Genomic DNA, 14,522 nt, shown 5'->3' on the forward strand with positions numbered 1-14,522 from the left:
TGAAAGGTACAGTGGAAGTCTAAATGGAGGTGATGATTGTCATTGTTTAAAACATCCCTCTATGTCACCATTAGGTAAGTGTTCAGAGAATAATTCTTTGTATTAAAGTAAGACAGAGAGTCGAAATTTTAAATAGTTGTGCCAATGGTTTTTTATGGATATAAAGATGGCAGCTCACTGAAATCCTGATGTATTTTTATAACAGCAATAACTAGAAGTCATGAATTTTAGTTGACATGGTAACAATCAGGAAATCTTCACAGATACCCAAGAAAAACACATGTAACCTTTTCCTGAAAGGTCATGTAATTAATGTACATCCTTGTTTACTAAATAACTGCTCTCTCTGTTTTGTAAACCATAAATATCACATTTCTCTGACCACTGTATCACAAGAACAAGAATGTTTCCAAATGCTTGTAATCTGTATTTTGATCAAAGATTATAGAGTAAACTTTGGAAAGTTTTATTTAGATTATGTGTGAACTTACTCTATGTTAATCAATAAAAGTGAATGGCTTTTCATATATTAAACTTGATGTATATTTGAAGAAGTGTTCTCATCAGTAACAAGCTTCCAGGTGGTTCAGTGGTAAAGAACCTGCCTGCCAATGCAGGAGACACAGGAGATGTAGGTTTGATCCCTGGGTCGGGAAGATACCCTGGAGAAGGAAATGGCAACCCACTCCAGTATTTTTGCCATGGGAAATCCCATTGACAGAGGAGGCTGGTGGGCTCCAGTCATGGGGTTGCAAAGAGTCAGACACAACTGAGCATGCACATACCTATTCCACCACCAGTGTTAACATTAACACAAGCATTATCATCCCCCTGGGGTTTTTTAAGTCGTCATTAACTGATGGTGACTAGAAAGTATCTGTAACACAGTAGGATGACATCTCATGGGGCTTCCCAGGTAGTGCTAGTGGTAAAGAATTTGTCTGCCAATGCAAGAGACATAAGAGACGCTGGTTCGATCCCTGGGTCCAGAAGATGCCCTGGAGGAGGGCAGGGCAACCCATTCCAATATTCTTCCCTGGGGAAGACAGGGACAGAGAAGTCTGGCAGGCTACAGTCCATGTGGTCACAAAGGGTTGGACACATCTGAAGTGACTTAGGATGCACAGAGAATGACATCTCATAGTAATTCCCTTTTTCTACTGGCCATAACCCTCAAATAACTTGAGATCATATTTTCCATAAATGGTACTGTGTATCATTTCCTCATTTTTAACTACTGGGACATTATGATGGTTACAGTATTGATTGCCTAGGAGTATTGCTGAGAGTTATCTACAGTGCTCCATGATATTGCTGCCTTGGCATCATGTGTATGGACCAGAAGCCCACGGGTGCCTTGCTTTGACACCAGTTATTCTCATAAGCACACGTGCTAGATAACAGCCTGCAAGTTCATAAGCAAATGTAAATTCCTCATAGGTCTTCCCCAGCAGCCCTGGTCACCAGCAGTCTTCCTAAATCCCAGGCCCTTCTGTTTTTACTTACTCATTATTTCTGGCTGTGCTGGGTCTTGGTTGCTGTGCGGGCTTTTCTCCAGTTGTGGTGCATGGGCTTTTCACTGCGGGGGCTTCTTTCGTTGTGCCACGGGGGCTTCTCTCGTTGTGCCGCGCGGGCTCCAGGGCACACACTTCCGTAGTTGCGGCTCCCGGGCTCCAGAGCTCAGGCTCAGTACTTGTGGATATGGGCTTAGTTGCTCCGCGGCCCGTGGGATCTTCCCGGGCCGGGCATGGAACCCGTGTCCCCTGCATTGGCAGGAGGATTCTTAGCCACAAGGAAAGTCATTACTTTTTGGTGAGAATGCTTCAAGTTCTCCAGGCAGCCTTGATGCCGACAGACACCTGAGAAAAGGCTCTGGGACGTGAGGGAGAAACATTCTAAAGCTCTGATCTTGACCATCATCAGAATAAAAGGGGAAAAAATTAGCAGTTGAAAACCATGTCAATAGGCAACATCAGAAGTAGAGAATGAAAGGTTTGTAAACTGTTAATCCAGGACATTTCAGGAGGAAAAGCAGACATAGCCTCTGACCCAGGACAGACATTTACCCAGAAGCTGCCATTTCCTCCTCTTTTCCTCTTGCCCTGGGTCGTTTTCTCCTCAAGGTCATGGGGAAGGATCACCTCAGCATCATGAGATAACACCTTCCAAGGCGTCAGCACAGCGTCTTCGCCTGCTCGCAACACGCCCACAGGCAGAAGGAGCTTGAAATGCTGAGAGGGCCCACCTCTGCTGTCCTTCATTTCAGGAGAGACTCAGGACGACGCTTCTCCCGGAGACGCTCGTCAAGTTTTCCTTTGCTGTCCACACGGGTTCTCTCCCCGGATTCTGCCAACACGGGAGAGGTGAGCGGCACTGACGTCCCCCTCCCCACCCCGCCGCCCGTCCGGGCCTGAAGCTGGCTCTGAGCTCTCACAGACGCGCCCGAAGCCCCGTGTTCAGCCCGGGCCTCGCCTGGAGCAGGAAGACAAGCAGCGCTGATGCTCCTCCAGGACCAGGGGCCGGAGTTTGCGAAGAGGATCCTCCTGGGACCCCAGATGAGAACCGCTTGCCTAAAGATTTTCTCTAGCTTTAAAGTGGATACAAACCCTCCCCAGTCTAAGAAGTTATGAATTAGCCAGTTTGAGGGGAACCCGTGAAATGACACGTTGAACAAGCCCCCTGTGGGTGCTGACGCTGCTCCTATAACACCTGTCTTCCGTGGCACTGAGCTGGAGCCATCCCACACAGCACACCCGGGAGCCCTGAGCCGGTGAGGGCGCGGGGCTGGAACCTCTGAAAACACCGGCTCCCTCCGCCTGATGCCCCGGGGAGGGGCTCCTCCTGGGGGCGGCCCTCCGTGGCCTCGAGCTGCGCTTGGGGAAAGGGAGGTAGGAGGCGAGTGGTGCACAAAGTCACATGATGCCCTTGCGGGGGGGGGGGGGGGGGGGGGGTGTGGGGGTGTGGTGAGGCTCTGCTCTCCCAGATCTTCCCAAAGTTACCCTGAGTCCTTGGGTCCTGTCTCCCCCTCCCCTCCCTGGGGCTACGTACTTTCCTTCTCAGTAGCTCAGCCATGTCCCACTCTTTGGCAACCCTGTGGACTATAGCCTTCCAGGCTCCTCTGCCCTTGGGATTTCCCAGGCACGAATACTGGAGTGGGTTGCCATTCCTTTCTCCAGGGCATTTTCCTGACCCAGGGATGGAACCCGCGTCTCCTGGGTCTCCTACATCAGCAGGTGGGTTCTTTACCACTGAGCCACCTGGGGAGACCCCCTGGGCCCACATTCATTCACAAAATGATTAGCGTTGTGACCATCTACCCGCAGGTGAGGGGGCCTCCATCTTCAGAGACCAGGGGCATGAAGGTATTTACATCATAGCTTTCTTTGAAAATGAACCAAAGGCAGTCATGGAGGATTAAAATGTTTGTTGGGAAGGGACGAAAGCCTTTGGAAATGATGCCATAAATGTGTATTTGATGATACACAAAGGAAGTAGTGATTAATATTAAGTAAAAAGGTACACTGTAACTGAATTAGCAGATGAGAATTTTGTTTGGTGTTGCTGCCCTATTGTATGTGTGTTTCTACATTTTAGGAATTGTTTGAGGGATTTCCCTGGTGGGCCAATGGTTCAGAATCTGCCTTGCAATGCAGAGGACGCAGGTTTGATCCCTGGTCAGGGAACTAGGCTCCCACATGCCACAGGGCAACTAAGCCCATGCTCCCACAACTAGAACCTGATTCAGTCAAATAAATAGATATTTTTTTACAAAAGAAAAGGATTATGTGGCTATAGTTTGTTCTCTCTCTACTCTTTACCTGATATTTTATCACATCTATAAAGTGCATTAATTGAGGTAAAAATAAAACAAGGGAAACATACCCATTTTCTAAATATTATTTGACAGCATTAAATCTTTTTAACTATGAAGTGTGAATAGAACCAATAACAATGTATTTTTTTAAGTTTAAAGATTTTTTTAGAGAAGGTTTAGTTTCACAACAAATTTCAGAGAAAGGTGCAGAAATTTTCATATGCTTCTTATTCCCACATATGTGTAACCTCCTTCTTTATCATCATCTTCCACCATAGGGGTACTTCTGTTACCACTGATGAATCTATAGTGACATCAGTATTTTAGTCCATACTTTACCTTGTAGCTCACTTTCAGGGTTGTACAGTTTGTGACATTGGAGAAACATATAATGACATGTGTCCATTATTAAAGGTTTCCATTTATTTTTGTTTAGTTTTTTTTTTTTAAAGGAAACTTCATACTGTTCTCCACATTGGCTGTACCAGTTTACATTCTTTCTAACAGTGAGTTCCCACCAAGGAGGCTTCTCTTTTCTCCAGACCCTCTTTAGCACTTATTATTTGTAGATTTTTTGATGGTGGGCATTCTGTTGTAAGGTGATATTTCATTGCAGTTTTGATTTGCATTTCTCTAATGATTAGTGATGCTGAGCATCTTTTCATGTGCCTCTTGGCCATCTGTATGTCTTCTTTGAAGAAATGTCTGTTTAGGTCTTCTGCCCATTTTTTGATTGGATTGTTTGTTTTTTGGATACTCAGTTACATGAACTCTTTGTAAATTTTGGAGACTAATTCCTTGTCAGTCACATCCTTCACAAATATTTTCTCCCATTCTGTGGGCTTTTTGTTTTATTTGTGGTTTCCTTTGCTATGCAAAAGCTTTTGAGTTAAATTAGGTCTGGTTTGTTTGCTTTTGCTTTTATTTCCATTACTATAGTAGATGGATCAAAACAGATATTGTTGAGATTTATGTCAAATAGTGTTCTGCCTATGTTTTTCGCTAAGAGGTTTATGGTAGTCAGACTTAATAATATGAAAACCAAAGACCCTTCTCAATGTACTTTTCAATACTTCCAAGTTCAATGGTACATGGAGTTCAAGGGACTGAAATATTTCTTGAGACATCTGGTACCCATGTTATTGACTATTCTTTAAGAATTCAAGTTCTTTGAATTAAAAAACTGACCAGTAAAAAAAATAAAAGGTTCCCACAAATAGTTTTCACTGTCCAGAAAATCCTCTAGACACAGAATATTCCTAGCCCCACCTCTGCCAATCCTTGGAAAACACTGAAATTTTAAAAATTAATTCTTACTAGAGTACACTTGCTTTACAAAGTTGGGTTTGTTTCTACTGCACAGCAAAATGAACCAGTCACACATATACATATACCCTCTCCCCTTGGGGCTTCTTTCTGACCCAGGTCACCACAGAGCATTGAGTAGACTTCCTTGTACTATAGAGTACATTCTCATCAGTTATCTCTTTTATACATAGCATCAATAGTGTATGCGTGTCAATCCCAATCTCCCGATTCATCTCCCTCACGCCCTTTCCCCCCTTGGTGTCCATACATTTCTTCTCTATGTCTTTGTCTCTGCTTCTAGTTTGCAAATAGGATCATCTATACCTTTTTTCTAGATTCCACATATATGTGTTGATATATGATATGTTTCTTTTTTTTTTTACTTAAAGCTCAACATTCAAAAAACTAAGATCATGACACATACTCCCATCACTTCACAGCAAATAGATGGGGAAAAAGAGGAAACAGTGATGTAAGACAAGCGTAGACACAAAGAGAGCAAGCTGGGCAGTCAGGCAGAGAAAGATTTATTATAGGAAAAGAGAAAGTGGTTGACTTTAGAGAGAAGCCAGGGCTCTCTCTTTTTACAGCCAACTCTTCTTATACCTTATTAATGGGAAATTGTGCCCCAAAGGGAGGGGCCCTTAGTGTATCTTTAGCCCACAGCTGGGGTCTTGTTATCAGGGAGTTGAAGGGGTCTCATGGTTGGGGGGTCACATAGTCTTGAGAAACTGGCACCAGCAGGGGGAAACAGGATATCACCTTAAGGAAAAAACAGGATGCCACCAGGGCAATTTGGTCACTGTGACTTCATCCCCTGTTTGTCAGGTCACCACAATGGGCCATTTTTAAACTATACACTATGAGCCCCTTGTGAACCCTAACAAGACACAGACTTTACTTTCCTGGGCTCCAAAACCACTGTGGATGGCAACTGCAGCCACAAAATTAAAAGACACTTGCTCTGTTGAAGAAAAGCTATGGCCAACCTAGACAGCATATTAAAAAGCAGAGACATTACTTTGCCAACAAAGGTCCATCTAGTCAAAGCTATGGCTTTTCTAGTAGTCAGGTATGGATGTGAGAGTTGGACCATAAAGAAGGCTGAGCGCTGAAGAACTGATGATTTCAAATTGTGGTGCTAGAGAGGACTCTTAACAGTCCCTTGGACTGCAAGGAGATCAAACCAGTCAATCCTAAAGGAAATCAACCCTGAATATTCTTTGGAAGGACTGATGCTGAAGCTGAAGCTCCAATACTTTGGCCACCTGAGGTGATGAGCTAACTAACTGGAAAAGAACCTGATGTTGGGAAAGATTGAGGGCAGGAGGAGAAGGAGGTGACAGAGGATGAGATGGTTGGATGGCATCACTGACTCAATGAACATGAGTCTGAGCAAACTCAGGGAGATGGTAAAGGACAGGGAAGCCTGGCATGACTTAGCAACTAAACCAGCATGGGCAAGAAAGGACTGAAACCTGACTTGGCTCGTAACAAATCTAGCACATTTAATCACTGTGATATCTGACAAATCCAGGTAGCTCTGTTCTCCCAAGTTTAAATAGATATTGAGCTCTTTTGGTAATGTGTCATTATATTTCGGGCTTCCCTGGTGGCTCAGTGGTAAAGAAATTGCCTGCCAATGCAGGAGATATGTGTTCAATCCCTAGGTCAGGAAGATCCCCTGGAGAAAGAAATGGCAACCCACTCCAGTACTCTTGCCTGGGAAATCCCAATGACAGAGGAAGCTGGTGGGCTATAGTCCATGGGGTCACAAAGAGTCAGACACAACTTACAACTAAACAACAGCAACAATTGATAGTAGAATATTTTTAGATGAGTCAAAGTATCATGGTATGTTTGAGCCTGACTGGGGCTATCTGAAACTCATTACTATAAATGTACATTTTTCTTATGTGCTGATTCCTTTTCTTCAATAGGGAAAACAGTCTCATCAATTTAACAGACATAAGACATTTTCAGGAGGTAACAATTACTGTCTCCATTAAGCACTTCATATACTCAGAGATAAAGCAAACAGTTTCATACCAGGAACTGACATTTGGGTTCACCGTTTCTGCACAGGACTAAGTGACCTGTAGATTCATCTTACTTGTTAGTAGATGCAGAAGGTCATAGTCACGCACACCTGCAATAACCCCGAAAATTTAATCTCTGATTTCAGTAAACGAGGCTGAACTTCAGACTGAGTTCAAAACTACAGTTCTTACGGACTCCCCTGGTGGCACAGTGGATAAGAATCCACCTCCCAGTGCAGGGGACACAGGTTCAATCCTTGGTCCGTCCAGGAAGATTCCACATGTCCTTGAGCAACTAAGCCTGTGCTCCGGCACTTTAGAGCCTGCTCTCTAGAGCGGCACACTGCAACTCCTGAGCCCACATGCTTCAATACTGAAGACTGAGCGCCTAGAATCTGTGCTCTGCAGCAGGAGGAGCCACTGCAGTGAGAAGCCTGGGCACCACAAGGAGTGGCCCTGCTCACCCCGACTAGAGAAAGCCCATGCACCAGTGGAGACTCAGTGCAGCCAAAAATAAACAAAAGAAAAAAACCCTACGGTTCTTAAGAAAATTAAAAGTCAAGCTGCATTGTCACTCACACTCAATGCCAGGAATCAAGGTCATTGTGGATTACACTAAATTACACACTATAAATTGAGAGCGGTCGTGGATTGCTGTTGGATCTCTAGTCCTGGCCTCTCTTTACTGGTCCAGCTCAAGAGTCAGAATCCTTTCTGTGTGGCTTTGGCACTGGACTAGATTTGAACCCTGAAAAATTTCTTTTTAATCTGAAATAACCACTTATCTCAGTTCCTGATACTCCTTGTCTGCAGACTCTTCTTCTCAGATTGAAATAGAGAATGGGTATCTGACTCCTTTCTGTTGCCAGGACACTGTGGGAGGAGGTGTGCTGTTTGAAAATCAGCACCTGTGTTAGATGGAGGCTGTCACACCCCTAGATATGGATTTGTGATTCCATGACCTCCTCTTCCCTCAGAATTGTGATTATCTTTTCACTTTTAGCTGCAATGAGAAGGTAGGCTCATGGAACAAGGGGATAGTTGTGTAAAACTTTTAATTAACTTTCTAAAAACTGTTAATTACCCTCCCCCAAAAAAACTACAATCAACTTGTCATTCCCAAAGAGACCACTGCAGTGCTCTGAGAGGCTTTTTCTTTTATACAATCTGGGGAGGCAGATAGATTCTCATATGGAATGAGCAGGAAATGCTGAGTTGACAGCTGAGAGCCTGGCAATGAAACTCTTGTATTATGCTGACTTCTCTGTTCCTCTGAGAAATTTTTCTACCCAACAGTGAGTTCTTTCCTGACCCCTGAGCTTCAGCATCGCTTAAGTATGATCAGAGAAATAGAACCAAACTGCCTGAGGATTTCTAAGCCCTATAATTAAAAGGAAGACAATGATGATAGCAATTTTTATATTAAAAATTATTGTATATATTTGTCCAACTCAGTGCCCACTAATTTGGAAGTCTAGGTGGTGATAAAGATGTTTTCCACTAAAATATGTTTTACCAATATGGACCCATTCCCAGGTAGTTACAGAAAGCCTAAATAGAAAAATGTCCACAGAAAGATGGAAATTTATAAATTTCTCCCCCTAAAAGTATTCCCAATAGTAAGTTTTAACAGGTGCTTTCTTGTTTAGTCTCTCAGTCATGTCCGACACTTTGCAACCCCATGGACTGCAGCACACCAGCCTTCCTTGTCTTTCACTATCTCTCAGAGTTTGCTCAAACTCATGCCCATTGAATCAGTGATGCCATCCAACCATCTCATCCTCTGTCATCCCCTTCTCCTCCTGACTTCAATCTTTCCCAGCATCATGGTCTTTTCCAATGAGTCGGCTCTTTGCATCAAGTAGCCAAATATTGGAGCTTCAGCTTCAACATCAGTTCTTCCAATGAATATTCAGGGTTGATTTCCTTTAGGACCGATTGATCTCCTTGCAGTCCAAGAGACTCTCAAGAGTCTTCTCTAGCACCACAGTTTGAATGTATCAGTTCCTTGGCGCTCAGCCTTCTTTATGGTCTAACTCTCACATCTGTATATGACTACTGGAAAAACCATAGCTTTGACTATACAGACCTTTGTCAGCAAAGTGGTGCCTCCACTTTTTAATACGCTATGTTTCTTTTGATTGTGTGGATCACAACAAACTGTGGAAGATTCTTAAAAAGATGGGAATACCAGGCCATCTTACCTGCCTCTGGCGAAATCTATATGCAGGTCAAGAAGCAACAGTTAGAACTGGACATGGAAAAACAGACTGGTTCCAAATTGGGAAAGGAGGACATCAAGGCTGTACATTGTCACCCTGTTTATCTAACTTATATGCAGAATACATCATGCAAAATTCAGGGCTGGATGAAGCACAAGCTGGATTCATGATTGCCGGGAGAAATAACAATAACCTCAGATACGTAGATGACACCACCCTTATGGCAGAAAGTGAAGAGAAACTGAAGAGACTCTTGATGAAAGTGAAAGAGGAAGGTGAAAAAGCTGGCTTAAAATTCAACATTCAAAAGACTAAGATTGTGGCATCCAGTTCCATCACTTCATGGCAAATAGATGGGGAAGTAATGGAAACAGTGACAGACTTTATTTTCTTGGGCTCCAAAATCACTGCAGACTGTGACTGCAGCCATGAAATTAAAAGACACTTGCTTCTTGGAAGAAAAGCTATGACCAATCTAAACAGCATATTAAAAAACAGAGACATTACTTTGCCAACAAACATCTGTCTAGTCAAAGCTATGGTTTTTCCAGTAGTCATGTACAGATGCGAGAGTTGGAACATAAAGTTGAGTGCCGAAGAATTGATGCTTTTGAACTGTGGTGTTGGAGAAGACTCTTGAGAGTCCCTTGGACCGCAAGGAGATCCAACCAGTCCATCCTAAAGGAAAACAGTTCTGAATATTCATTGGAAGGACGGATGCTGAAGCTGAAACTTCAATACTTTGGCTACCTGATATGAGGAACTGACTCATTGGAAAAGAGCCTGATGCTGGGAAAGATTGAAGGTGGGAAGAGAAGGCGACAACAGAGGATGAGATGGTGGATGGCATCACCAACTTGATGGACATGAGTTTGAGCAAGCTCCAGGAGTTGGTGATGGACGGGGAATCCTGTGTGCTGCAGTCCATGGGGTCGCAAAGAGTCAGACACAACTGAGCAACTGAACTGAACTGTCATAGCTTTTCTTCCAAGGAGCAAGTGTCTTTTAATTTCATGGCTGCAGTAACTATCTGCAGTGATTTTGCAGCCCAAGAAAAGAAAGTCTGTCACTGTTTCCATTTTTCCCAGATCTAAGTCTGGGAAAGTATAATAACCTCTGTCTAGTGGTGTTAGTGTTCTGTGCTGCCCAGAAACTCTCTTCTCAGGAGGACAGAATTGTATTTTCTGGATTCTCAGAAACCTACTGTATTTGCCACATTCTCATATCTGTCATTTGTTCATCAGAACACATCCCCCCCCCCCCCTCCCCCGCACTAGCAGCCTAAGACTTTGGAAGGATCAAAAAGAGCTTCCTTGCAGTTTCCTCCATGCATTTCCAGAGAGCTCTCATGTGTGCTCTCAATGGGTGGTGTGTTCCTCACTAAGAAAAACAGCATCACACACAGCATCTGGGGCTTCCTTGGTGGCCCAATGGGTAAAAAAATCCTTGTGCCAATGCAGGAGGCACAGGTTCGATCTCTGATCCAAGAAAATACCACGTGTCTTGGAGCAACTAAACCCCTGCACCATAACTATTGATTCTGTGCTCTAGGGCCCAGGAGCCACAACTACTGAGCCCAGGAGCTGCAACTACTGAACGCTGTGTGCCCTAGAGCCTGTGCTCCGCAACAAGAGAAGCCACCGCAGTGAGAATCCCACACACTTCAAGGAAGAGTAGCTCCCCTCTTCGCAACTAGAGAGTAGCCCCTGCTCACCGCAACCACAGAAAAGCCTGCGCAGCAATGAAGACCAAGCACAGCCAAAAATAAATACATAAATATATATATATATTTTTAAAAGGATGTTTTTGCACATCTTGGTCAGTTATAACTGCCTGAATGAAATCTCTAGAACTTGATGCTCTTCCCCTTTTATCTCAATTAAGGGATCAGAAAGTTGCATTCAAATCTCCTAAGTGGCATCAATTTCTGCAGTTAAAATTAATTTCTCAATGCATGAGAAAAATTCAAAAGCACTCATAAAATCCTATCAGGTCCTGCACGGATGACACGTGTGAGAACACTGAGAACTCTGTAGTCATAACACAGACAAGGAAGGCTCATGAATGTGACTCATGTAGCAAAAATACCTACAAGGAAAATACAAAAACTGGAGATAACTCAGCAATAAAACACATAGATTTTTCTCCTAAATTTAGAGTCTCAGTTTGTGTCCCACGACAGCAGGTACCCTCTCGCCACACGAAGAATTCTTCATCCTGTGTATTTTCTACCTCTTCAGATTATAGCCTCAATCTATTGAATTCTTTTTCTTTTTCAAAACTGATTTTATTTATTTATCTTTGGCTGTGCTGGGTCTGCATTGCTGTGTGGTCTTTTCTCTAGCTGCAGTGAGGTGGGGCTACTCTCTGGTTGCGGTTGCGGGCTTCTCATTGTGGTGGCATCTCTTGTTGGGGAGCACGGGTTCCAGGTGTGCGGGCTTCAGTAGTTGTGCAAGAGGGTTCAGGAGTTGTGGCTTGTGGGCTCTGGCCACAGGTTCTATAGCTGTGGTGCACGGGCTTAGTTACTCTGCAGCATGCACTGGTTCCAAATAGGGAAAGGAGTACGTCAAGGCTGTATATTGTCACCCTGCTTATTTAACTTCTATGCAGAGTACATCATGAGAAACACTGGGCTGGATGAAGCACAAGCTGGAATCAAGATTGCCAGGAGAAATATCAATAACCTCAGATATACAGATGACACCACCCTTATGGCAGAAAATGAAGAACTAAAGAGCCTCCTGATGAAAGTGAAAGAGGAGAGTGAAAAAGTTGGCTTAAAGCTCAACATTCAGAAAACTAAGATCATGGCATCCAGTCCCGTCACTTCATGGCAAATAGATGGGGAAACAGTGGAAACAGTGGCTGACTTTATTTTTCTGGGGCTCCAAAATCACTGCAGATGGTGATTGCAGCCATGAAATTAAAAGACGCTTACTCCTTGGAAGGAAAGTTATGACCAACCTAGATAGCATATTCAAAAGCAGAGACATTACTTTGTCAACAAAGGTCTGTCTAGTCAGGGCTATGGTTTTTCCAGTGGTCATGTATGGATGTGAGAGTTGGACTATAAGGAAAGCTGAGCACAGAAGAATTGATGCTTTTGAACTGTGGTGTTGGAGAAGACTCTTGAGAGTCCCTTGGACTGCAAGGAGATCCAACCAGTCCATCCTAAAGGAGATCAGTCTTGGGTGTTCATTGGAAGGACTGATGTTGAAGCTGAAATTCCAATACTTTGGCCACCTGATGTGAAGAGCTGACTCATTTGAAAAGACTGATGCTGGGAGGGATTGGGAGCAGGAGGAGAAGGGGACGGCAGAGGATGAGATGGTTGGATGGCATCACCGACTCAATGGACATGAGTTTGAGTGAACTCCGGGAGTTGGTGATGGACAGGGAGGCCTGGAATGCTGCGGTTCATGGGGTCGCAAAGAGTCGGATACGACTGAGGGACTAAACTGAACTGATGAGGGATCTTCCCAGATCAGGGATCGAACCTGTGTCTTCTGCCTTGTTTTTGTTGTTCAGTTGCTCAGTCATGTCTGACTCTTTGCCTTAGTAGGCAGATTCTTTACCACTGAGCCACCAGGGAAGCCCCTGAAGTATTTTTCTTTTAATTACAGATACTCTATCATGCACCCATCAGCTTCAGTGTATTTGTTCACTTCTTATAATTGCCTAAGCAACACGATCACTTATGAAATTTCCAGATTTTCTCCTGATCAATTGTCACAATAAACTGTTTAACCCTGATGAAGTCAATTATAAGAAATGAAAGAAACAATCAGAAAAAAAAGATTCTCTTAGTGTTCCTCTCAAATTAAGAAGGAAGTAATGGAACATATTAAACAAGATCAAATTAATATGCTCATGGGGAAATTAATCTCATCTTGAAACTAATTTCTGACCTCCTTGAAATTTAATAAAAGCTGTTCTTAAAATCCTTGAGCAGATAAGTAAAGTTCATAAATTTTGAACTAAAAAAAACCCCACAAAATAGATTTTTCATAATTAACAGGCCAGTAAGCAAAACGGGATCTGCATGGAAAGAATCTCAAAATAAAGATTCATGAAATATGGGAGAAATGAATTCAATGAAAAGTAAACAAATTAGATTTACTTTCTGAATCTAAGGTTTTTAGTTAGTAACTCATCAAAAGTTTTGGAATGACCAGTTTTGATTGAACATTTCTAAACTCTGCAAAAGACATGTGTATAAACACATATACCCACACTGCTCTTCTTCTTAGGTTTCATACTCTTAAAATATACCTTCGTATATTTACATTTTGCATTCAGTGTAGGTCAAAGCCATGAAATACTGTGTTCCATAAATTGAGACAAAGAACATGTGCAAAGAAATAGATAGCATAAAATTGTATAAATATGATTCCAGATTTTGATAAATATGGCTTTAATTATATTTTTGTGACTTTCTTAAATCTACATTTGTTAAAAGGAACCTCCAGCAGGAATGGAGAGTCTCAGGTCAACAAAAAAGCACAATGGAAATTGATGCAGATGAGTTTATTACTCAAGGTCTTGAGTGAATTAACAGCAAGCCTTGAGGGCCCCCTGAGGGAGGTCAAGGCTAGAACCAGGCTGAGAAAGCTCCAGTACTTGGGGTTCAGGCCTTTCTAAGGGACCCTGGGTGAAGTGCTGTGGCTCCTCAGGCTGAGCGTGGATGGGTCTATTCAAACCAAGAGGAGCAGGATTCTGGTGAGCGCTGTGAGAGTGTCATTGAAGGAGGGCCTGTAAAGTAGACCCTGGGGTTCAGCAAGACTGCTGGTCTCAAGGAAGGGGGTCATCTAGTGAAGGTGCTCACAGGACTGGCTGGTGTGAGTTCAACGAACCGCAGGCTGCCTGCTCCCCAGACAGACGCTGAGGCAGCAACAGCACAGAGCAGTCAGGGAAGCTCTCAACAGTACTCTGTATGGTCCTTCTTATTAGAACTGTCACAGCGTCCCCGCAGTTACAGAGAGGGGGCGGGGGAAGGTACATTGTAGAAATTATGGAAAATATGTGACATTATTTGAGGATTAAGGGCAGCAAATAGTTGATGCTTGATTTCTTCCCTGCAACCTTAAACAAGGTGGGAGAGGTTAAAGTTGGTGGTGGGTTAACACTTCATTCCACATC

Source organism: Bos grunniens, chromosome 18 (assembly GCF_055505025.1).
Source record: "Bos grunniens cultivar Pamir isolate PY7600 chromosome 18, Bosgru_T2T1.0, whole genome shotgun sequence".
Taxonomy (NCBI): Eukaryota; Metazoa; Chordata; class Mammalia; order Artiodactyla; family Bovidae; genus Bos; species Bos grunniens.